This window comes from Thermobia domestica, chromosome 18, assembly GCF_964235325.1.
Source record: "Thermobia domestica chromosome 18, izTheDome1.hap1.1, whole genome shotgun sequence".
Lineage (NCBI taxonomy): Eukaryota > Metazoa > Arthropoda > Insecta > Zygentoma > Lepismatidae > Thermobia > Thermobia domestica.
The window spans coordinates 131,842,711-131,865,271 of NC_137471.1; the positions used below are offsets into that span (position 1 = coordinate 131,842,711).

A 22,561-nucleotide genomic window follows, 5' to 3' on the forward strand; every position below is an offset into this window, starting at 1 on the left:
CTATTCTTTTTGATTTATTTAGGTTGTCCGTCCTGACCGAGGTATTTAGAGGGTTTTTCCTCAGTCACACCAGGCAAATGCAGAGATTGCACCTTTAACATAGGTCCTAGCCTACATCTTTCCATATCCTTTCCCCTCCTCTATCGCGACGCCTTAGATACCTAAACAACAAATCAAGTTCAAATTCTGCGTAAGCTCAAAAGAAGACAATCAGGTATCTGCTTGCATGTGGTTATAAGATTGGGATGAGGGGGTGGAAGCGAAAACGCTTAAAAATACAGTACTTGAGCGGTTTGGATGAAGGGAAATTTTGTCCGGAAAAGGGAAATTCTGAAGCTTGTGAAGGGAAAAATGCTCTGAAGGAATTGGCATCACTGTGTGAGATATACGAAAAACCATTTTACATTTGTTGCATATAGGTTGTGCATAACCGTTAGTGTGTTTTCAGAAGTAACAAATGAAAGCATGCCATCTTGAATATACAACGTTAGTTTATATAAATTATAAATTCACAATGTGCCAATGTGATTTATATACATTTATAAATCACGTTCCTCTCTCACGCTAAGATCTCTTATTTCTAACATTCCTCATTGTCCTCTAAAATATTTCTCGCTTCGGACACACGAGAACATCTACTTTGCATAGATGAAATTCACGGGATTCACCAGAAATAATTGGCGTGAAAATAGTGAATTCAAAATTAATAAAAATAATAATGCTAGCGCTATGTTTAACTAAACCTTTTCAGAAATACATAAAAATAGAAAATTTACACAAGCAAGTTAAAGAAATTGTCCTGCAGCTTTACTATACGGAACCACAGAGAAAGTTCCATATATATATATATTTCTTTCTCTCTGGTTTCACTTTCTGTACCTTCAGCAATCATTTTCACGGTGTGGTCTTCCATTCACGGGGGCAGGATCACTTTCACAGATTATCTACAAAACCAACCCACAAAGAAGCACTAACGCCACACCAAACAACTATAAGAAACCATAGAATAAAAACTAGGTAAGTAGTAGTACTAAGTTTAGGAACTGGTTAGAAGTCCCGCAGGGGTTGTTCGGGCTTTGTTCTCGACGTAACATGAAGAAATTACAGTCTTGCGCAAAGTTTTCTGTTCCTTTCTCCGCAAATTGTTCCCCAACGTAATCTACACCCTTGTAGGAATTTTATCTAATAACTAGTTTTTCTATAACCTAATAATAACTGATGCTAGAAGATCGGTAAGTACACATCAAACCCGTAACTGTACACGTTATTTCCATTGCTACTCTCTTACAGTCTTATTAGATTTTTTTTCCGCAAATGTTTAGATCCGTATTGTAAAACTGCTCCGGTGTAGAGGATATACGTGCCTACTAGTGGAGCACATAAAATAATATGCAAAAAATACGAAAATACTTAGCCCTAATCTAAGGACACCAACGATAGCGAAACTTAATCGAACCTGAACGAAACTAATATTAACATAAAAAGTGAAATTTTGTCATTTTTTTTTTCGAAATGAAGCTGGACTCCTATAATTAAACATAGGCCAAAACTACAATGCAAACCACGCAAGCGATCTGGTGCTAAGTGGCCAAACCATTAATTTTACATAATTGTCAGGCAGTATGAATCTAGCGGAACCGCTATGCAGCTTGGCTGTGTTTCCGTAGGGAAAGGCAATATAGCCACTAACATTTGCTCATAAGCAATAATACTGGAAACAGGAGGTAAGCATTCCCAAGATTGCAGGCCTTTTTCCCCCCCCCCCTAGGAATATGTTTACTTGATGGTGGCCAGACTTCTTGTAGGATCGATAAAAAGATAGAAGTTTGGTATTTTCTATTAATACTGAATGAAGTTGGGTACATTCTAAAAATTTGTCTTCCGTCTTCTTTATTTTGGTGTAGCATATTTTACATAGGGTGAATGTGGCAATATTGAAATGTGCGTTGCGTATTACTTAAAATTACAAATTAAAATGTTAACGAGACATACATGCCAAAAGGAAGTATGTGCACAATATTTTACTTACTGTGTTCTATATATACTAGTTTTTTTTTAATAAAAACGTGACTATTTTCACTCCACTACATTATATCAACTCCTAATATAAACTCTTTTCATAAATAAAAATATCGAAGCATATTTTTGGTAGAGTGCACTTTGTGCAAAAGAAGTGATTTGGATTTTTTTTTCTCCCACAATCTTGCAAATACACGATCTCCCATGTAACTTACTTCACAAAACATAGCTGAGCGAGCGAGGGGGTGAGATGCCCCGCAGGGCTCGTTTACGAATGGTTCCTATGGATGTTCTGCAGTAAGTGCACTCTTACCACATGTTTCTTTACAGAGTGCGACTTTTGTAATGTAGTTTCGTGTAATATTTGTTTTCTCCGAGAGGAGCCTAGTAATTACATATCTTAAAATATTATACATGGATTCTCTCCATTGTACGATCAGTCGTTCGCAAGTAATTTTCATAAATTCAGAAACAATAGCTTGTTGCTGGTAGCTTTGTTGGACGGTATTCGAAAATTCAGAAATCCATTGAAATATATGAAATACTTCTACACCAAAAAGATCACAGTCATTTTCGCTAATTCCCTACTAGTATGGCCTCAGCCATATTTTCTTAACATTCATTCATTCTTTTATCCATGTCGTACATTATTGGTCAGAGACCAGTACATTAGACTTATCAAATAATAAGACATTTCAATATAATTGATACTACATTATTTTACAAACTATCACCCAAGTATTCATTAATATGATAATACATTTTGTTACACAAAAAATTACATAGTTCATTTTTGAAATTTGCCGTAATACAACATGCACTTTACAACGATAACGTTGTATATAATATTAGCAATCTGTGCCAGCTTATAAAAAGGGATCAGAGGCGAATTATTTGAGCAGTATTATATATAAAGAAAAGAAAGACACAGATATTGAGAGATTATTTTGTAATCGGTAACTAAAAAAAGAGTTGTTGTTACTATAGCAACGTCGTAAATAAATGTACATGTACGTAGACATCTTGTCGAGTAAATAAGTGTGTATAAATGTGTAGACATCTGGTCGTATATGCAGAAAGTTGATTATGTACGCTTCTCGTGGTCAAGTATTAAAAACCAGTTAAGAAAGTGTTAATACGCTTTAGAATTATTTTGAAGTTTACTAATATATGAACCAGGACAGACCCCTTACAAATTGGTGCCCCACCACCGAAAGTTATATAAGTGTCGTTTTGAAGAATAGTAAAAACGGCAAGCTTTCAACGCGACCTTAGTGTTACCATATTGAGAAGTGGCGAAGTGATTCACCGAAATATGGCTATGAGTACAAGTAGTAATATAACTGGTGATGAGAGTTTGTATTCAGAAATGAGTCCTAATGAAAATTTGACTGACATTTTAAAAGAATTAGCCCAACAAATAAGAAACCAGTCTGAACAAATAAGAAACCAGTCTGAACAAATGAGGAACCAGTCTGAGCAAATTAAGGATAAAGTACGAAAAAGTGATGAATTAGCCCAACAAATAAGGAACCAGTCTGAGCAAATTAGGAACCAGTCCGAGCAAATTCAACACTTTGATGAAAAATTGGACCAGAAGATAACACAGCTAGCTAATGATTTTGATGAAAAAATAGCGAAGTTGGAACAATGCAATGAAAACAGATGGGATCTTGTTCAACGTTAATTAAGTCAGATGAACCAACATGTAGTGGAAAAATTTGAGCAGTACGATAAGAAAATGGAAAAAGTAGCACAAAGGAGCACGGAAATTCAAGAGTCAATGGATATTCTAGAATCAACGATTAATGCTCATGAAAATCACATCAAATTACTGCAAGACGAAGTAAATTTTATCAAGGAAAGATGTATTCCCGAAACTCCATTTCAAAATAATGGATGCACGAATCACCCCACATCTACTGGTTGGGTACCTAATCCTCCCAGACCAATTTTGGAACTTGACGGATCTTCGAGTGGTGCTGAGAGTACTGAAGGAGAAGGAAGAGTGAGGCAAACATCCAGGCGCAAACACATCTCCAAGCGACGTATGAAGACGAATACAGATAAACAGTTGCGATTCAGCGAAGTTAAGTCACTTACTATATTTAGTGGTGTGCCAGAAGATATCCCAGCAAGGGCATTTCTCGAAAAATTTCAGGATGAATGTGAGCTTATGGGTGTAGATGAGTCTCAGTTTTTTAAATTATTGCCGCATATTTTATTACCACCCTGCTTAACCTGGTTTAAAGCCATCAGAGGTAGTCTTCATACATATTCAGATTTTAAGAATGCTCTTCCATCAAATTGTGAAAACGATTTTATGATAGCGAACAGAGATGCCGTCTTGCGAACGAAGCATTTCAACCCAAAATTACACCGAAGTGTTACTGAATTTGTAGTATCTACCTATCATGAGTTAAGATCACTAAATCCAAACCATCCGGAATCCCGAATTATAGCTTCTATTAGGATCTTATTGCCATTTAGATTAAAACAGTTTTTAATGTCGGCACAGTGCATTAACTTCAACCATTTAATTATGCTCATTCAGAGTTATGAGAGTCAGTCGGCAATTCAGAATAACAATAATATGCAGGATAGAGGTCAGGGTAATTATGCACGTAATCAGACACAATATGCTTCTGTTCGTAATGTAAATATAACGATGAAAATGACTCTAATGTCCGTAGTTTTATTAGAATGAATAGTTATAATGGTACCGGAAATCAAACGCAACCTAATCATAGAAATGGAGCTAGGAATTTTAGAAATAGCAACAGAAATTTCAGCAGAAGTAATAATTATCGCCGATTTTCACAAAATCAATTTGCAGATGGCAGGAATTTTGTAAATAGGAATCAAAATATGGTAACAGTGCCTAATTGCTCAGGAAGTACACAAGATTGTGCTATACAATGTTGCTTAAATGAACCCTTCGAACGTATAACTTGAACTATCCCAAATGGCGTCCGATGGATTTGTATTAAATTGACCTTTGATTACGTCTATGGTTAATATGTTCTTCAGTCGATTTATTATTAAAATGTATGTTGAAAGCATAAAGCAAACCATTTACGGAATATTGACGAAGTTAATTTATGGCAGTCAACTGAAAATATTATTGAATTTATTCCTTACAGTTTTGCTGCAATTTCCTTTTATTACATTAATTGAGGAACTGTTAATTTATGTTTCATGATAAGAAATTATCTAAAAGCTTTATTGTAATACAAGAACATACTGAGTTTGACAATTTATGTGTTCTCCAAGAAACATATATTTAAGCTACTCTTGTTTTCGTATTTTTATTCTATTCGAATTTCATGCGAATATTATAAATATTCAAGAATAAAAGATCACAATTTTAATGTAAACGTATGAAGGTAATGACAGATTTATATAAAATAGATGCAATTTATTATATGGAAAGAATAAGAATAATGAATATCGAATCTCTTAATTTTTCAGAGTTTATTAATGTATTAAATGATAATCCTCAATGTGTTTATATGTTCTAATTTTATCGCCTTCTGACTTTGCTAATATTTAATATTATAAAGATCTTTATTTGTAATTTGAACATGAAGGAAACTATAAATTAGGTTTAATTTTTGAATAGCCTCATTCATGATAATTGTAATTCGTCGTTCTTAGTATTGAAATATACTGACAAATATAAAAATGTGTAATGTTATAATATATTATATATATAAATGGAAAAGTAAAAATATATGTATTAAAGTTGATATTAAATATACGAGGGCTATTCAAAAGGTAGATGCTTTATAATCTTCAACCCAGGGTTCTTTCCTTCATAGTAGAACTACTTTGGAAGTCCCGTCCGGGCGACATCTACAACGATAACGTTGTATATAATATTAGCAATCTGTGCCAGCTTATAGAAAGGGATCAGAGGCGAATTATGTGAGCAGTATTATATATAAAGAAAAGAAAGACTCAGCTATTCAGAGATTATTTTGTAATCGGTAACTACAAAGAGAGTTGTTGTTACTATAGCAACGTCGTAAATAAATGTACATGTACGTAGACATCTTGTCGAGTAAATAAGTGTGTATAAAGGTGTAGACATCTGGTCGTATATGCAGAAAGTTGATTGTGTACGCTTCTCATGGTTAAGTATTAAAAACCAGTTAAGAAAGTGTTAATACGCTTTAGAATGATTTTGAAGATTACTAATATACGAACCAGGACAGACCCCTTACAACTTCACTATCGCAGAAAAACACTAACAGAACAGTAAGAACATTGGCACTTCATCTTGTAACTAAATAACGATCTATGAAATCTAAGGATAATACAAGATTGCTAACTTCGTGCAAGTATAAGAGAAAACAGAGTATGGATTTTAAGTTGGAAGATATCTTAATACGTGATCGCAGTCTCTATCAGTAATTTTTTGGGGGATAATTAATTATTTGAATCAAAAGAAGAAAGACAGTCTCTGCAGTGTGAAATTTCAAATTATAAAATAGACTCCGTACGAAGACATTCGTGGAAATATCGTGGAAATTAGTCTCGAGATATAAACAGTGATTTTTTATGTGTGATGTACCATTAATACCCTCAGAAATTTGAGTTAATTGTTGTGATATCAGAAATCGATATTTGGCATCATTGATTCTACCTTCACCTTTGTGGCAGAGGCGATATCATCGGAGTGGAGTGTTTTGCCGTTGTATGAGCGCAAGAGGACTTATTTCACGAATAGCAACATCATGCTAGGTCCAAGTAGAAATACAATCGAAACGTCTGGCAAATCCCTCCTTCATCATTTACGTTCCCAGTGTTAGCGTAAGAAAGTTGAACAGCGAAGCAATATATTGTGTATCTACTGGAATCAGCAGTGAGTACCTGACGTATAATATCAAAAATAGTCACCATAACGAGCGTAATTCAAACTAATGTTTTGATTCTCATACATGAGTAGTACACAGAGTACAAGGTTAAATGTCATATCATGTGTTGTACCTATTATTGTGTTTACCTTGTGTTTTAATGTTAATACAATTTTCATTACTTAGAATGAAATCTCTTTTCACAATAACCTTTCGCTAGTTCATAGTCCGTTTATGAGGTTGACAGCATAATTTTATACAATCAAACGGTGGGCAAATCTTTTACATTGAGCTCAATCGGCGATTCCTGCACGAGAATTTTTTCATGGAAAGTGAGACTGGGATTACGTCCGGCCCAATATAAATCTGAAAGAGAGAGACAAGCAGAAAGAAAAGCTATAAAACTATAATCTTTGATAGTTTTAACCTCAGTTTATTCGCATTCACGGAAAGCACAATCCTTCCGCTCACTTCTGCATATGTTTGGTCACTATGTATAGATGATTAGCAGTCACACTCCTAAAATTTCATTCGAGTATTTAACTGTAGCAGTAATGAATTCAGAACATTTTTCTTTGAAATACAAAGAAATATTAAGAAAGCACTAGTAAAGCTAGGTGAGTTCTATCGAAAAAATCAAGTAAAAGAATATCGTAACTCCTGGAGATGGTATTCACTTTCGTAGAAAAAGAAAGTCCTTTGACGATTCAGAAGAAAATTGTCTTGCAAATATTATACAGTTCGTCCGTGAAGTCATGGTGCAATTTTAACCTGTCACAGGAACGCAACAAAACAAGGTAGAGATGTGAAAACTTCACCAAATAAAAGGAAAACTCTCCAAGTTTCATAGCTAATCAGTGCAATTTCATGTGATTTCCCTTTGTTGCCCTACAGATATTTGTTGCGATATTCAAGTTCTTCCCACACACAGTTAAAGACGTCTGGTGTAGCAGAGTGAATAAAGTTGTGATTTCCTATTTTAAACTTATTAATGAAGTTTTATGTTCGCTGTATACATGTTGCTTCACATACTCCAACAAATAATAATTTAAAAACGCTAGATATAGGGATCGCGCTGGCCATGGCAAACCCCTGCCTATCCACTGCTGGGAGAAAGATGTTTCCAGATACGAATAATGTTGCCGGAATATGGAGGAGTTGCCATCGTGTTGAAAAATGAAACCTGGAAATTTTCGCACTACATACAATTGTAATATGTCAAGATAATTGCCGTCACAGTGTGCTCCTTAAAGAAAAATTGGCTTATCACTTTATCCTACATCAGATGAGACCACCTGTTCACATTATTTTGTCACGTTCGTACACAACGTAGGTACTAGTATTTTCAGCAGCTCATATTCAAACGTTCTGAGTATGAACATGTCCACAGACCTGGAATGTCACCTGCTTGCCAAACACAATCCTCTGCAGAAATCATTCAACATTGTCAATCTCATGCAGCATACCTGTAGCGAATGCGAATTGTTTGAGTCTATCCGCAAGTGCTATAACGAGCAACTGCTACACATTGTTACCCGAAAAACATAGACTTTTAACACCTTATGAATATTGCTCTTCCTTAAGAGTGTTCGATAAGGTTGAGAATCTCTCAAACTTGCAACCTGAAAATTTATGGAGATGTCATCGGTTACTCGAAACTGTCGACTACTTGAAATTCGGGTATTATCAAAGTTTCGGTAATTATCGAAAATTCTGATATTAGCGAAGCTTCGAGTATTATCGGAAGTTTGAATATTATCAAATTTCGAGTATATCGTGAATTCTGCAAAAGTGTTCGGATGTCAACAAACTTTGTTAACTATAATTTATTTTTTGAAGTGGTCTTTGACTCGCTTGTTATGTGCGAGGCTAATGTAGGCAAAAACATGTACATGTCTGACCGGCATTCGAATCAAGAACCCCTAGCTTGGGAGTGCAGCAATCTGACCCCTATTGCAAACAACGTCGTCATAAAACTTTATGTGCCTGTAACAATGTGGAAGTTAATAATGGCAGGTATGAAAGAAAAATGTTTCTTAATGCTTCATACTTTACCACTTATTTGAAAGATTTAGAATGTATCAATGTTGCCACATAAAAGAGAAAGTAATTTCAAAAAAAAAAAAAAATGGATAGTTCTGTCTCAAAACCTATACCCATCAAGCCGTTCATGTGACTTTTTTCTGTTCTTTTTAGCACGCCCTTTAAGAAGTCACCGGTTAATGTAACGGCTCACGCCGTATGTGTCTGTCTGATTCATGGGAAGAGCATCAGATAATGCGATGCGATTTTGTACGCGCTCTTAGTCATTCACACAAACGAAATAAATAGGGCGGTGGAAGTAGTCAGTCACACCATTTTATTTCAAGATCGTGGCCAAAAAAAAAAATACGGGCAGCGGGAAAGTCACGAAATATCATCGCGCTAATATGCTAAATGTAGAACCAAACCAAGTTATTTGCTAGGTTACTGACCTTAGTCACTTACAGGCTGCAGGCTAATTGTTTCATGGAGCGCTTGCTCCGCCGGGTGCCAATAGGAATGACCTAAAACGGAAAATATGGGGGTTCTTCTGCAAGCTTCTCATCGTGGGTCCGGTAACTGCGACACATGGTCATAGGCATTACAACATGGCGGACAAATCAAAAATTTTCGCCGTAAATTACACAAGGGCGGTCTCAAGTCCTTATTTTTAATTGCTACGTATTACTGCAACACGTGATCCCAGCCGTTACCAGTTGGCAGCAAAGAAATAAATGGCAAGTGACAGGAAAATGGCAAGAAAGAAAATGCGATCACTATTAGAAGAGTGGGCCCAGGTTGCTTTTCCCTCACATGCAGTAAATATTGAATAGAAAGAGATCTTTAGCAATCTAGTGAAATTTAGTTTTGTTTCCATACCAGTATTCACTCTTTTTCATTGTAGTTAAAATCTAATTGAATTTCTATAACTTTAAATTATTCACAACTAAATGGACAATTTGTATAACATCTATTTCACATGGCGTCCACCATATCACAAATCAAATTTAGGATGCGGTGGCTCAGTGGTTGAGCGTTCACCTCTGGTGCTTGGGGTCTCAGGTTCGATCCCAGCTGACGTCGTGTTTACTTCGTGGGGGACAAACAACGTGTTCGTGGGTTTCCTCTGGGTTCTTCCGTTTCCTCTCACTTTCTTCATTTCACCATTTATAATCACGGTCTCCTTTAGCCTAACCGTCATAATCGTGAGATGTCAAACTCAAAGATTTCATTTTCATTTTTTTTACCATATCACAAATAAAAAAATAACAAAAAAATTTTAAATTATACTACCGAAACCTATTAAACGTCAGATGCAAAAGCGATAACAAAAGGTTAAAATGGTGTAAGTAATAGAAGTAGAAATAATAATAGTGATAAAATGGTAATGTTATTATAAGTCGTTACATCACGAACACTCTTACAGTAGGAACGAATACTCAAACTCAAGGAAGATCCGCTTGTTGTACGATAACCAAGAACAACAGGAGTATGACGAAACAAATGGAAACATTTTAAAGTAAGCTCTTCCAAAATCAAACAATCTGTTCTAAAGTTATCGTAAATAGAGAGGCAGTGCGATCTATAATAAGGAGCTTCGCACCCGAAACTCTCAAGACTTGTTCCATTGATACGCGAAGTTTACATATTATACGACATTTCGACAATCTCAAATACTCTAAAGGTTTCGAGCACTAGATAGTATATTTTCAAAGTCTAAGTTCGATAAGCTTTCTGTCTTATCGAATTTCCTTCAACCTTACCTGTATCGGCAGATGTCTCCATCGAGAACTTTAATTTAAACTCTCGAAAGGAGATGCAAATTTCTCCTTTTTCTCTTTCCCTGTTGTTGGTCGATCGGTAAAGTGACGGTTCGAATGACTAAATAAATTGCAAAGATACTGAGACCTTTCGGTATTTGCTACTTTCAAACAAACCTAGAATCACGAACAGTTTGACTGTCTCAAACCCGTCAAATGTTTAAAATTTCGAACTTCTCGAATATTTCGAGTGTCTCGAACACTTCGAGTGTCCCAAATATTTCGAGACTCAAAATTTCGATAAAATTAAGATCCTTTATCGACGAAACAGTTTTGAAATTTTATCGATTAGTCGATTACCGAAACAGCCTTAGTCTTGTTTGCAGTAATTGTAAAGCACACGCACGCACAGATTTTTTAGGACTCCTTAAGTAGTTTTCCCGTACAGCCTCTACACACTCTTCACTTACCGATAGCCTACAAAAACATGTTTTTTCCAACAACCAGTTGAATGATACCGGTAATGTAATCCTTCCGAGTAAAGTTATTCCTATCAGGTAGCACTACATTGTACACGATGATATTCATGTTGCACTTTGGCCACAGATTCGAATTTAGCAAGCAACAGGACACACTGAACTTTCCTCTGTACCGTCCACACGTCGACTGGCGTCGGAGTTGGCAGCTGCACAGTTCATAGTGTTACGTCATCAAGTGTGTGTGCACATGCTTGCACATCACCCTGCGGCATGTTGGAAAGTTTTCTTTTTATTTGGTGAATTCTTCAAATTTTCTAACTTATTTTATTGCCTTCCTTTGAGTTTTCAAAATAACATTATGACATTTTGGACACGCTGTATAATGTGCCAAAAGTTACCTCAGACTGAAACCAATATTTATGAAACAGAAGAAAAATAATATACTATTGTTTGTTTGTAAAGTTGGAAACGTAAATGGTTTCTTCATTCAAGTAAGAAAGATAACTGTTTAAATCGTAAAAAACAATCTATTAATACGAGTACGTATTTATTTTGGTAAATAAATTTATTTTAAAAAGGTTATGTAGAATGGTACCATACTTACCTCACCTTTTATTTAACTTTAATTTTCAAAACAAATGAAATTTTACTTTAGCACATATGCCGATAAAAGTGTTCGGTGTTAAGATTCGTAGATATTAACTGTTATGTATTAAATATCGAAAAACAGCAGTACAGCGCAAAAGAAAAGTGCCATGAGAAAGGATATCGTTTTATGAAATGTTTCATTTCAGTAAAATATACCATATCTCTACGCTGATAATACATCTGAAACAATTGAGTGGGTATATGTCCCATTATAACTCTATATACGACCTCTAACTTTTCTTTCGTTAGTCTGGGCGGCTTCTATGGGAAAGAATATTGCTTTCCTGGTAACAACTCCTGTTGTTAAGATCCAACATTAACCAGTAAATCCTTGTCTCACATAGCATTGGTACTCTAATGTGCGCTATACACAAGTATAACCAAAAATATTATAAGTTACTAGAAATATATCCATCGCATATAATTAGCTGAAAACCAAAAATCCCAAAAACAGGTGAGACCTGTAAATTAAACCGTACAACAAGGAGGACAAGATAAATTTAACTAGAAATTGTTATCGTTACATTTATTTGAGTAAAGATGAAAGGCTGAAAAAAAACAAGTGAATGTGTCTTTAAAATATTATACTGAATATTCAAATGTCATGCACTTTTAGTTAGAAAATTTGTATACCACTGCTTTTCATATTTCACTTTCGGAATATACGCTAGTAATGTAGCAGAGAAATTTTTAATTTTCTGTCCTCATGCAACACTGATCGTGCGTTTAGAATTCGCAACTTTATTTTAAAAGAAATTAGAGAAAAGCAAAAACCATAGTCTGATAAAATGTACCTATGTGTACCAAAAACAAAAATAATAATGTACACCTTGTCTCAAAAAGGTTGAGCGCATTCTTTATTGGTGTTTTGAGGCAAAAATTTTCAAAGTCCAACTTCGGGTATCTTCGGGAAATAGTAAACCAGGTTCGAACCTCCAAGCCAGCCTTTGCAATCGGGAAAAAGTTTGCAGATGTGTTTTTCTTCTTATAAATATAATAAGACTTGTTACCAAGTGTACAAAAAAGGCAACATTGATTGAAATACTTAATGACACAATATTTCGAAACTTTGTATTAATGTCAGCTCATGTTTGTTTGTCATTTAGCTCTCCATACGTAATGGAACATTTAGATATGTAAACGAATCTTTCCATATGTAAAAGAATGCTCAAAGTTAAGACATAAAACATAATTATCGCCTGAGTACTAAAATAATAGTCAAGGTAGAACAAAAACAGCGTTTCTAGTGGGTATGAATGTCATAATTTTCTTGAGAACCGTTATACATCGCTAAAAGTACCTTAGCAGAAGTCTTTGTGTTAGCTCACTGGTAAGCTGTCGGGTTTCAAATCATAAGGTTGTGAGTTCGAATCCCATCTGGGTCAATGCTCTTTTAAAAATTATATTTTCCGCAATGCATGAAAAATTATATAAAATGACATTAAATACATCAGTTGTATATATATAACATAATCATTGCAGAATGTAGTAATTATTATGTTTAAAATATAACATCTGAAATAGGTAGGTGTTCACAATAGGTCTGTATTATATATATGAGAATGTTAAATACAAGTTAAGAAACTCGTTCACTAGCAATAAATAAATCATGTAGTGTATTTATTTGCATCTATTTGTCATATAGAGGGTAATTCTCGTCATTCATAATACAGCATGTCATTTATGTTCTTGAAAACTTATTCGATGCATAAACCGAGGGTTTAAACAGAGAATCCGAAGTTGCAACGCTCGCAAGAAATTCATGAACCCCAAAAATCACGTGAGCAGACTGGAATTGTCCTTATGAAGCACGCCACAGCAGAAAGTCTTTACATAGATTTTCAATTCAATTCCTGATATATGCTTTTGCAATGTGGAAGTGGTGATGCCTTTAGTCGCTCTCTCTCGCTCGGTCGCTCACTCTCTATTTATACAGAATATAAAAGTGGATGTATGTGTGTGTTTCAACATAATTCTGATATATCTAGCGCAATTATAACTATATTTCTTACAGTCTGGAAAAGAGTACTGTCGGGATACATATCAAAAATGCTAGAAACGGGTCGATATTAGTATCGAATCCATAGCTTCGTGGTCGCTTAGGTGAATAGTTATACTTTCAATTCAAGTCCAATTAAGCTCCCATTAGCACCCAGGGTGGTTAGTAGCGACATAAAAATATCGAAATCAACCGATATTAGAATCGAATCGTAAGTTTTCAGCGCCGTAATTCACATTAGTCCACATTAGTCCACATTTCACATTAGTCCCACTGCCTAGAGGGCAATATATTTGCAGAGTACAAAATTTAAAACTTGAATAATATTTTAATTTTTTCCGTATGAAAAAGTTAAAAATCAAGAGCAAATATATTATTTCATGAACAATCCTCTTTTACTGTTCTAATATGTATAATAATAGCGTAAGAAATCTAAAAATAATTCAGAACACGTTTCATATTTGTTATTTTTTGTTACGTAGTTCTAGCTGTAGCATGTAGTGAGTGGTATTTAAATGTAATAAATTCACTAACTAAGCATATTTGAATTAAGTTTTATTTTTAAGTTAGGGATGAAGGGGCGGAGAAATATGTAATTATTGGGGGCGCCGAGAGCAAAAGTGCGTAGGGGCGCCGAGCTTTTAAATGCAACACTGGTCGCTAAATTAATTGGTAGAAATTTTAATGTCATTTAAGACCAAATTTAGTCCTAACGGTGGCAGTATCCGTTTGCTCTCCTAGGAGAAATGAAAGGGACTGACATCAAAATTATATATATATATTTATTTATTTATTTAACAATCACCAGATACAGCTCAGAGGCCATTTTACACTGGATATACAACAACAATGGAAAAGATTTGGGAAGGTATCGGCCAGGGCCTGTTTAGTAGGTACCATCCCGGCATTTGCCTGGTAGGACTGAGGGAAACCCTGGAAAACCTCAGTCAGGTTGGTCGACAGCGGGATTCGAACCCGCGACCTCCCGAATGCGAAGCCAGCGCTCTACCACTTGATCTACTTCGCTCGGTATATATATATATATATATATATATATATATATATATATATATATATATATATATATATATATATATAAATAAATAAAGACCGACATTAGTGTCGAATCCATAATTTTCGAGGTGGATTAGATAAAGAGTGGCACTCCAGGTGCTTAATGATATAGAAAATTAGTTTTTCTTTCTTTTTTTACGTTGGTCTATTTTTCCTTGATTTGAGACTTTCAAATTTCATCCTATTTTCTACTGAAATGTGTCTGTAAGGCAACAAAGAAATAATTATATATGATAAATTTAAATTCATTTTAATTCGGAAGTTGAGAAACACTTTTCCATTATATATCGTAAAGGTCAGATCCACCAGTATTGTAACAGAGAGGTGCTTGAGCCATTGACGGTAGAAATTCAAAGTACGATAAGTGATAATTTCAAAGTCTTGTTTTATTACAAGTGTAGCCTTTTTAGTCAACGGAGAAGAGGACGTGGATCATGGGTCAGAGTTGATGTCGATGGGTGTTGGTGGGTCGGAGTTGGTCGCAATGGTTCAGAGTGGTTCATAGTTGGTGGTGGGTCAGAGTGGATCACGGATGATGGGTCTGAGTGGGCCAATGGGTCATTTGGGTGGTGGGTGATACTGGATCATGGTGGTTCGTGGATCAAATTTTCATTGACCCACACCATCTCTGGTTAAAATTGTACTAAAGATAAGAGGCACCGAAGATGCATGTCGGCTATTATACTCAAATTTTGCACATAGATAGTACCCCACCAGAAAGCAATAAATCTGAAACGGTTCACAGTATCACCTCCTAGAACTCGAGATGTAGGGGTTTGTCTGATTGGATAAATTAAGACGTCAATGATTTATCCATCAACAAGCAAGCTTTTTATGATCGTTTTCGTGGGGAAATCAGAAGAACACGTGCCTAGTAATCGTAATATTGATAGTTCGCGTCCACCCCGGGGTATTTGTTTCGTTTTTTTGACTCACCTAAATATAAACAAATCACACATATAGGCATTTTAACATATTTTGGGAGAGTAATTTTGTGGTTCGTTGTCGTTTCATCGCGTCTCTGCCGCTGGTAGTAATGTTTTCAAAATGTAACTGGGCCACCGCGGATTGTCGCTGCGGGGCCACCAATTTTTGGCGAGAGGTCAATAGTTGACCATCTGTAGTACACCGACGCTTACAGCTTAGGGTAATGAACGATGTCTTTGCTTTGTAGACGTCATGACTACCGACGTCGGCAGTCAACTAGCTTTTAGTATTCCTTTACTAACCATCTATCGTTCATGTTTATACACGGTGTTGTAATAATAATAATAATTATTATTATTATTATTATTTGTAGTAATAGTAGTATAATTGATAATAGGATAATTATATTGTCTATGTATTGTCTCGGTAGGACTACACACAGGATTTGGCTCGTTTTAGTTTGACTCGACTCTAATCCGAGTCGAGTTGGAGGATATTTTTCGCGCCGAGTCCTAGAGTAGACCTCAAAGATGTCGAGTTTCAAAGAAAAATCGCTCGTGCCCATCCCTACTAATGAGAGCTTAATCGGAGTTAAGCGAAATCGAAAGTCACACTATTTATCTAAGCGACCCCGAAAACTATGAATTCGACACTAATACCGATCATTTTCTAGCAATCTTTTATATGTATCCCCCTCCCATTCACCATAGGTAACCCGACAGCATTCTTTATCAAACTATAAGAAATTTGGTTAAAATTACTCTAGGCCAGTGATTCTCAATCTAATTCCTATCACCATCCCCTTTTATCACATCCTCTTGCCAGCGACCCTTTTATAATTTCTGTTTTATAATAAGCTTGTGTGGGATTTTTAACATACCTATTTCTATAATAGTAGAATCCATTTCTTGTTTATAGTGAACAGTGCCGTGGCATGGAAAATCAGCGCTCGGGGCGAGAGTATACGACGATGTCTCCGTACATATCAGTGAGGTCGACAGACTAGCTGCGAAACGCCACCATGGTTGGCACGAAGCTCAATAAAATTTTCAAAAGTAAACCCTGCCTTTCCTTGATTTTGAGCACATTTTATTACGTTTTTCCTTCTATTTTATACATGTGCACATGCACTTTCCTATAGGGATGCACGCGAGACGTCTCGTCTCGTCTCGCGTCTTGTCTCACATTTGCGTGAGTGAGAGACGAGAGTGAAAATTTTATGCGAGACGCGAGACGAGACTAAACCATGCGAGACGAGACTCGGTTAAGTCTCGCACGAGAAGTCTCGCGAGACTTCTCGCAGTCTCGCAACATTTATGAATTACATTTAATTGTATATTTAGTAATTTTACATTTATTGAGTTTTCTAAGTTGAGCGTTAATGCCTCCAGGAACAAAAAAAGTGATTGGGGCAATAGACATTTTATGAGATTTATTATTAATCAAGGTTAATTTTCAGAATTAAAGCCTTCTTTAGTTTCTAAAAAATTGGATATTTAAATTTGTAAATTGGATATTTATTACAGCATAGATTTAGGACTTTTTTTGCGACAAACACATACACGCGGGCGCACACGAATACATGACCTTCTATTTTTGGTCTGAAAAGCGAATAAGACTCCCTATTGCTGCGAAATATGTTATTTCTGTTGTTTCTGTCTTTTTCACATTACTACTAGCGATTAATGTTGGGGGATGGCGGGGAAATCCCCTCTCTCAAAGTTTATCCCCGGCCCGGCTCGCAGAAATAACATGATATTTTTACATGGAATAAGTATTTTCTTTCTATATATTTATCAAAAACATCCCCCTCTAGCTCGGAAGTTTAATTCAAATACTGGTTTGGCAGAATGTCCCTATAGGTTTCGTGGGAGATGGTAGGAATGGCCCTATATCTGTCAGTAATTTTATTTTCTAGATCTGGCAGTATAAGTTGAAAGCGAAAGTTGATAAAATGCGATAATCCAACATTGCTACAAGCACGAACGAACCAACAGAATTGGGTCGTATTGTGTTGTGAGGAGTTCTTTTGTTGTGTACAAGCGCTTTTGGTGGTATAAAAACATCTTTATACTGGAAAAAATCACCCTTCAAGGAAACGACCAAAACGTGTAAATGTTGATAGTGGCGACGATATTTTAGAAGAGCCAAATATTGCTGGACACCTCTAAGCTGGAAAACAATGTTGGATCCAGCAACAATTTATGCTGGTTTTGGTGTAAATTATGCTATTAATTTGACGAAAATTAATGGTCCAGCGATCAAATTCCAGCACAACTTTTCTTTTAATTTGTAGCGGAGGGGACACAAGTTCGAATACCATGTTGAACTCTAGGTTCCGTCTCCTTAGGATGTTATGAACATTCATCCCATGGAAAGCAATGGCAAACCACCATTCACCTTGCCAAGGGACTTTTAGCTCAAATACCTGCCTTCGGACAGAATATCACATCATCATTCAACAGCCATAGAATAACACATTGCAAAATTTTGACCTAGAATATATGTGAGACTGCGAGACCATGCGAGAAAGTCTCGCGCGAGACGCGAGATGAGACTCAAAATTTTATGCGAGACGCGAGACGAGACCTTACGCGAGACGAGACCAACGTTTGAGGTTGCGAGACGAGACGAAATTTTCCATTTCTCGTCTCGTCTTGCCTCGCGTGCATCCCTACTTTCCTAACGTGAGTAACACACTTTCTCCGAAATTTGTGCCTCTTTTTTCGGCGCCCGGCATTGACAGTGGATACAGTAACTGTACTATCTATATTCCCAACGACGAAGGTGCTGGTTCAAGATTGATGTTAAACACCTTCATTGAAGAGGCCATTAACGTATCTGATCTAAGCCCACAACTTCTTGACCAAATAATAGAATGATCATGCTACAAGTCTTTGCAACTGGTTTTCTGTAACGAAGACTTGGACAAGTTCTGCCTGATGAGGAGAGAAGAATATCCTGGTCTGGTATATGCTGCTTTAAAAGTGATAATTCCATTTGCTACATCGTACTTGTGCGAAAGTTTTTTTTCATGGTAAACATTAAAACAAAGACAAGAAATCGCTTATCAGTTGAAAATGGCTTCATAATGTTCGTCACGAAGATTGAACCGGGCATTGCTGCACTAGTGAAATTACACCATGCTTAGGTATCTCATTAGGTTTCAATTTTAATTGTATTTCAATGTGCAGGTTTTGTTCCATATGTATTTTTCTAGTATTTCTATATACAGTTCTCATTAGTATCATATCATACGTCTTTCATTTAAATTCATTTTTAAACAACTCTGCACCCTTTGAAAATGTTCAGTAGACTTATTTTTTATTGTTCTTTACAATATGTATAAAAAATAAAAGTATGCCTATTAGAACAAAATTCAAAATAATTTCCGGTATTAGATTCTAACTATATTTATCTCTTCCGCTTATCTTCGCGACCCCCTAGGGGCCACGACTCCCAGGTTGAGAAACCCTGCTCTAGGCATACATGAGTTATGTTGGAACATAAATGCAGATAAGAGAGTTGAGAGAGAGCGATTAAGATATTACCGCTCTCAATCTCTTCACTTTACTTTTGCGATTGGTGAATTTCTTACGTGACAGTTTGGGGCTAGCTAGTTTTTTGTCTTGAACCACGATCCGATTTTCGATATTCTCTACCTAAATGCTGTAATGCGAATATTGAGAAGTTACCTGCGTATGAAAATAGCTGCAAATAAATACATTACATAACTTATTTATTGCTATTACACGATTTTCTTAATTTGTATTTAATATTCACATATAACATACCGACGTTCTGTCAATACCTCAAATGTTATATTTTAAAGATAAGAATTGCTTATGTCGTGAAATGATATGAATATATAAATATTCAACTGATATATACAACTGATGAATTGTAATGTAACTATTTTACATAATTTTCATGCATTCAGGAAAGTAGAATATCATAAAAGAATCTCACCTGAACGGGTATCGAACTCACGATTTAAACGCTCGGGGTGTACCACTGAGCTAACATGACAGCTTTTCGGAAGCTGCTTCTGAAATATAACTGAGCTCATACGTAAATTATTTTTTTCGTATGGAAATCACAATGACGAAACGAAAGTGTGAATATATAGTTTCGAAATATTGTATCATTAAGTATTTCAATCAACTTTACTTTTTTTCTACACTTAATACCATTTCAACATGTCTTATTATATTTAACAGAAGGAAAAACATATCTGTACATTTTATCCTAAATGCATGAAAAGGCTAAGGTTGGCTTGGAGGTTCGAACCAGCAGCTTTAGTTTACTGTTTTCAGAAGATACCCGAAGTTGGACTTCGAAAGTGTTCGTCTCAATACAGCTATCATCATATCGCTCAATCTGTTTGGTATATGGTATATGTTTTATACGTGTAAAGTCAGTATAAAAATTCATTCTTTAAACAGCTTTTCGTATGTATTAATATTCCTTTATAAAAACTGTTTTTAATATTATTATTACGGCGCACCATTTTCAGATTTCTTTCGCGAGTCGTTGACCAAGTCATTCCCCACAATAGGCGTGTCGTGCAATCAACCAACCACACGTCAGGTACTAGCTTTTACCTATTGCTTCCTGCTCACAGCTCAGAACATTGGTAACTATGGATAGACGTACAGCAGTAATTACTTTATGGGAGTTGGAAGGCTATTCTGCAACTGCAGCTAGCAGGCGAGTAGGTGTCCCGGCCTCTAAGGTAGGCGATGGATTCGGAAATATGGTCCTACACGTCAAACTGGTAATTTACGATCTTCTGGTTGTCCTCATGTGTCAACCGAAGCAGAAGATGCGAGATTAGTAAACGAAGCCCGGTTAGACCCACTACGGACGTCTAGACAGCTAAGGGAAGATTCTCTCTTTCCTGGTAGTAAGCATACAGCTCTGCGAAGGCTTCGTCATGTTGGGTTACGTGGCTGTGTTGCTGCCGTGAAGGAAAAACTCTCAGACGACCACAAAATTTGCCGTCTCGCGTTTGCACAGGCGAATGTGGGTCGCAATTGGGAAAACGTAGTTTTCTCAGATGAATCCATATTCACAACATCAAATGAGGGACGCCGTTTTGTGTATCGCCCGAGAGGCACCCGATATGACCCTGGATGTGTTGCTGCTTGAAATCGCAGTGGCCATGTATCTATTTCATGTTGGGGTTGGATTTTCAGGCGCGGAGCAGAACAGCTTCACAGAATTGAAGGACACCTGCACAGTGCTCAGTACTTAGATATTATGAGTAATATCATGGTGCTATCTGTACGAGTATTTCCGCCTGATGATGTAATTCAGTTCCAGCAAGACCAGTCGCCAATACATACTTCCCGTGTGGTTCAGGAATGGTTCGCAGGGCAGCCTGAGATTGATTTAATTGACTGGCCGCCTCGTGGAGCAGACCTCAATCTCACGGAAAATATGTGGGAAGAAGTGAAGCGTACTCTAAGGGATAGTTGGCCTGAGGCAGATCCACCAAGAACCCAGGATGACCTGTGGCATCTTGTTTCCGAAGCATAGCTGGAGGTAGGGGAAGGAGATAAATTTGTCACCCATTTAATAGATTGCATGCCCAGAAGAATGGGGCGTGTAATAAATTCAGAAGGGTATTGGACACAATATTAATGTCCCCGCCTCAACTCCCGAACACAGTCATTTTCAGGGCTACCTAAACGCTTCTGAAAATATTTCTAGAAGTAAACCACTCCTTGAATCCGATTTCTGTGCAATTCTACTAACAAAAAAAAATTCTGCAGGCTTTGAGCTCAAGACGACCTTATTAACAAGTCCGTATTCTACCAGTGAGCTAACATGAACACGCAAATCCAACCTGAAGAAACACGACTTTCAATTTCCGGTATTCCATGACACTGATGGTCATATACTTTGCAAATGTTGTATTCAACTTGGGATATTCCGCAACACATAAACGAAGCGAAAGAGAGAGAGAGAAATGAATATACAAAAGCATATTCAACGTATTCGAATGAGACTCTAAGTAACGATATTCCGTTCTAAAGAGAATTTATGTTTCTTCCCGTGACGTTAAGGGGATCGGGAAAAGTTATGTCTTGAAGCAGGATCCAACTTTGGATACTCTGTTTACACACTTTCTATATCCGTAGGAATATACTGTATTTGACGAATGTAAATGACATGCTGTATTGAGAATATTGAGAAGTTACATCTGTATAACAAATAGCTGCAAATAGATACACTACATGATTTATTTATTGCTAGTGAACGAGTTTCTTAACTTGTATTTAACATTCTCATATATATAATACAGACCTACTGCGAACACCTACCTATTTCAGATGTTATATTTTAAACATAATAATTACTACATTCTGCAATGATTATGTTATATATATACAACTGATGTATTTAATGTCATTATTTTACATAATTTTTCATGCATTGCGGAAAATATAATTTTTAAAAGAGCATTGACCCAGATGGGATTCGAACTCACAACCTTATGATTTGAAACCCGACAGCTTACCAGTGAGCTAACACAAGGACTTCTGCTAAGGTACTTTTAGCGATGTATAACGATTCTCAAGAAAATTATGACATTCATACCCACTACAAACGCTGTTTTTGTTCTACTTTGACTTTTATTTTAGTATTCAGGTGATAATTATATTCTATGTCTTAACTTTGAGCATTCTTTTACATATGGAAAGATTCGTTTACGTATCTAAATGTCCCATCACGTATGGAGAGCTAAATGACAAACAAACATGAGCT

The 22,561-nt window shown here is 36.2% G+C and overlaps 1 protein-coding gene across 2 annotated transcripts in view; it reads left to right on the forward strand.

The window, feature by feature from the left end:
* Nucleotides 1-310: 310 nt before the first annotated feature.
* Nucleotides 311-22,561, forward strand: part of LOC145675481 (uncharacterized) — a 71,183-nt gene continuing 48,932 nt past the window's right edge. Inside the window, exon 1 of one of the 2 annotated variants that reach the window (XM_081745918.1) lies at nucleotides 311-1,017. The gene's annotated coding sequence lies outside the window, so the exon portion shown is untranslated. Of the gene's footprint in view, nucleotides 1,018-1,044; nucleotides 1,233-22,561 lie in introns of those variants that run through there. The other variant, XM_081745919.1, reaches the window with a different exon arrangement.